This window comes from Octopus bimaculoides, chromosome 18, assembly GCF_046866305.1.
Source record: "Octopus bimaculoides isolate indiv1 chromosome 18, ASM4686630v1, whole genome shotgun sequence".
In the NCBI taxonomy this organism is placed as follows: Eukaryota; Metazoa; Mollusca; class Cephalopoda; order Octopoda; family Octopodidae; genus Octopus; species Octopus bimaculoides.
This window is the reverse complement of record NC_142945.1, coordinates 55,681,300-55,686,032: the sequence shown is the minus strand read 5'-3', so window position 1 is coordinate 55,686,032 and position 4,733 is coordinate 55,681,300.

Below are 4,733 nucleotides of genomic sequence, written 5' to 3'. Positions count from 1 at the left end.
GAGTTTTTCCCTCATAACTTTTAGGAAATTTCTTTTTTTTTAAATTAAATTTTATATAAATACCTTTTGACCGGTGTAGATTACGATTATAAAGAAATTTGTGGGAAAATCCTTTCCAAGGTGTGAAGAGAGGACTTCAGAAAATTCACAAGATCCGAGTTTTTCGCCCAAAACTTGGTGACAGTTTATCATGGATGGAGGGGATATAAATCCAAATTTTAAATAATCCTTTGAATATTGACGAAGTTTTTTTTACTTGAACGACTCGTTTTATGTATTTTTGAATCGAGATAACTACAGATTTCTGCTCCCCCGACTTTGGATGATCATAACTTTCAGAAAAATGGATATTCTTAATGAAATTGACTACGAACATGTGTTATATCATGTCGATTCTGGATATACAAAATTTTGGAGGGAAAAGAATTTTAGGAGGGGGTTGAAGTGGGGAATTTCGGAAAATTCACCGGAGTTCAATTCGTCTTAACATTCAAGAAAATGGATATTTTTTAATGAAATTCTCTACGAATATACCTCGGACTATGTAGATTCCGAGGACATAGGAATTTTGGGGGAAAACAATTGGGGGCAATTTTTGAGAACTTTTCTCCACTCGCGGGTGTTTCTCAACAATTATCGTCCATATTTGTTTCATTTTCTCCGTTTTGTGCATCCGTAGATTCCTACCCCACCACACCACACATGTAATTAAAAAAGTTCAAACGGGGACTTATTCCATTCAATATCATGTTTATTATATAGATTATGTAACAAATTATGCTTTACACTTCTAAATTTAACTGTACACGAATATTCCTTATTTTTGCTTCTGGTGTCTTCTGCCTTTCTATTAAAAACGTTTACCTGGGAATTTACTTCAAGTGAAAAACAGATCGTATGCAACCGATAAGTCGTCTTAATAACATATTTCTGTGTAGCCGACCGTTAGCTGTTATTTTTAGCATAACGAGTTTTCTGGTGAAGGGCTTCGTTTGCCTTCGTTAGAAATCTACGGATGCACAAAACGGACAAAATGAAACAAATATGAACGACTTGTTCAGAAACACCCGCGAGCGGAGAAAAGTTATCAAAATTAGACCCCAATTGTTTTCCCCCAAAATTCCTATGTCCTCGGGATCTACATAGTCCGAAGTATGTTTGTAGAGAATTTCATTAAAAAAATATCCATTTTCTTGAAAGTTAAGACGAATTGAAGTGGACTCCGGTGGATTTTCCGAAATTCCCCACCCTAACGCCTCCTAAAACACTTTTCCCCACAAAATTTTGTATATTCGGAATCTACATTATATAACACATATTCAGAGACAATTTCATTAAAAGATATCCATTTTTCTAAAAGTTATCCTCCAAAGTCATGAGTGGAGCAGAAATCTGTAGTTTTATGCCTTTGAATCAAACACGAAAAGATTTCAGTTGAAGCAAATTTTTGCAACAATTTCTTCCAAAAGATTTCAGTGAAACTTTTCGGAAAATATGCTCAAAAAGAAACCAAAAACATTCCGTGAATCTTCTCAGCTGCAAAAGCCTTTCTATCAATGATGGAAGTTTTTTCTTACCTTTTTGCTGAATTCACAAACTGACCGGTGGAAATAAAATGACCTTTTAATTTTCATCTTTGTTCATATATATATATATATATATATATACGTGTATGTGTGTGCGTTACCAGTACCATAAATCTCTCTATCTGTCTCCTCTCTCTTTCTCTTCGTTCATTGACGCTACCTCTTACTTCCACACTATTCAATTCTTTCATTTCTTACTGTCACCACAGATATAAGACACACCTGCACACATAAGTCTGTCTCCAGTTAATTTCTCCATAGGGAATTTAGATGGCATTGCTTTCTGTACTGACCAGTTCTATATACTACATACATGCATTCATGCGCATGCACACAAACGCGTTTGTAATTACCTACATATTTTCACACACCACTAAATCGAAGGAAATAATTGATTCCCTCTTTAGGGACATCAGATCTTATGAATAAGATGAAAATGACCTGTTGTCTCTAAAATTTGATAAAATTGTCCACAGAAGGGATGTAAAGAATTTTGTTTTTAATAACTCATTCTCAAATTGTCCCCTTTCTCTATTGGTGTACTAAACATCGTGTACAAAAGGTATAACAATTCAGCATAACTCTACACATGCCTCACCAAAATATTACCATGCCCCATGTTGGGAATCATGGCCCCCATCAGATAGTGAGCTTTTAAAATTGCTGGCTGGATTTCTACATAAAAGTAGTTTTTTCCTGCTAGTCATGGAAAAATAAAAATAAAAGAGAAAGCCAGGTCCCTTATTTCCGACAGTTAGGTTTAATTGTGTCAAAGACTTGTGTCTTGACCATTCACAGCATATCAGAACTGAAATAGTTCAAGTCATACTTTCAATAAATTATATTGGACATCCAGTCAATTTACCCAGAATATATGAAGGGATGCTGATAAGGTCTTGGTTTTGAGTAAAAATAAATACAGGAAGATCAGTTAATTATGATTTTTATTCAGCATATTACCCACCCACATTCACTCAATTATTGCAGCAGTCCTTCAGTTTTTCACAGCCCTGTAAAAGAACTCAGTGTTGGGCCTCCAACCAAGCCTTTCATCAAACCCTTAAAGCCAGGAACTTTTCAGCAGCCCCTTGTAAGTATGTGCATCAATGTGTGTGTGTATACATACACACACACACACAATGTACTTGAATCACAAAATGTAATCCATGTTTATTAACACAAACATATTTATTTGTTTAGAACTAAAAATCCAATCCATTGCTTCTCAGAATTTCTGTGTCTTTGCGATTGACCAATCAGCATCGGGTTAATGAGCAAATGTTAATGTGGAGATGTGCTGTAAGTCTGCATATTCTATCTGAGAGGTCATGGAAGACAAGGACTTTACTGAGCTGCATCTTCAGCATTGCATACTTTAGGAATTTTATGAAGAAAGCAAAACAAGTGGAAACCCACATCCTGTGCATCATGATGATGCGAGTGTTGAGGAATGCCAAAAGTTGGTTTAAGAAACTCACAAATTGCTATTTTGATCTTTTGGATGCTGTTGATCAGGAAGACCAACCGTTTTCAATAATGATGCAGTGAAAACAGCAATTGAAGGGGATTTGTGTCACAGTATCAGAGATTTATCCCAGAGGCTTAATAAATCTTGGTCCACTGAGCAAAATCATCTCAAGCAGATTGTGTAAGTGCATAGAGAAGGGCAGTCTGGGTACCTCATTCTGTAACATGATAATGCATGGCAACTTTCAGCAAATCCAAGATAGATTCGTTAGGTTGGGAAACTGCCTCACCAGGCCTAACAGCATCAGATTCCACTTCTTCAGATCACTTGAATACTTTACTGATGGAAAAATATTCAGAAGAGATGTTAAGGTTCAAGCCTCAGACTGCAGAGTACCTACACCTGGCAAGCTGACAATATCAGATCTCTGTTCTTCAGTATTCAAGTCATGTGGAAGGAATTGCAGCAAATTGTAAGCAATTTATGGACATTGACGACATTTTGAGTTGCTAGTGTGAGTTTGACATTAATTACAGAAAACTTACTTCGCCGTCACATGAAGTGCATGAGTAGAATTAATTTATAAGCTGTTTGGTTTCTTGTGTAAATAACATTGTTTATATATTGTCACCTGAGACTAATTAAACATAAAATGAGTTAAAAAAACAAAACGAGCTAACAACCAAGATTTTCTCCAACCCAAAACGTAGGGGAGACAACTCCAAGATTATTTTCGGTCTTCTTTTGACTGCTTCGGTGGAAGCTTACAGTGTACTTGTCTCGAATAATGATTAAAGAATTGATAATTAAACGTTGGACATTTACTGGGCATAGAAAAATAGAATTGCTGAGCAATGCTGAGTTTCCATAAGTTGTTCACGATGTAACAAGTAACCATAACTCCTTCAGGTTTGGTATGCACTCTCTTTTCATGGAGCGGTGATGATCATACTGTGTGAAACATGTTGGAAAACAGAAATAAAGAGTTTTTGATGGATCTTCGAGAAGAAATGTATTTATATTGAGAGACACTAGCGTAGCTAGGGGTGGGGGCATCACTTTTAGGTCTGCTGCAGGCAATATGTATTTTTTGTGGGGGCAAACTAAAGGGCTGCTCTGGACAGCACACACTCTAGGTACATGACTGTTGAGAGATTTGTTAATTGTTATTATCAGCAGGCGCAGGTGTGAAGCTTGCTTCCCAAACACATGGTTCTGGGTTCAGTTCCACTGCATGGCACCTTGGACAAGTGTCTTCTACTATAGCCTCGGGCCAATCAAAGCCTTGTGAGTGGGCTTGGTAGACGGAAACTGAAAGAAACCTATCATATATTTATATATATGTGTGTGTGTGTGTGTGATTGTACCCCTCCGCACCGCTTGACAACTGGTGTTGGCATGTTTATATCCCTGTAACTTAGTGGATTGGCAAAGAGATCGATAGAATAAGTACCAGGTTTTAAAAAAAAATTAAGTCCAGGGGTTAATTTATTTGACTAAATTTTCTCCAAAGTGGTGCTCCAGCATGGCCACAGACTAATGACTGAAACAAGAAAAATATAAACGTTAAAGGAGCAATTTTTAAAAGATCATCAGTGATGAGGAGTGAATTCAGGATGCTGAGCTTTACTTTGAATAAGGGGGGGCTAGAGGGGAGAGAGAGAGAGAGAGAAACTAAA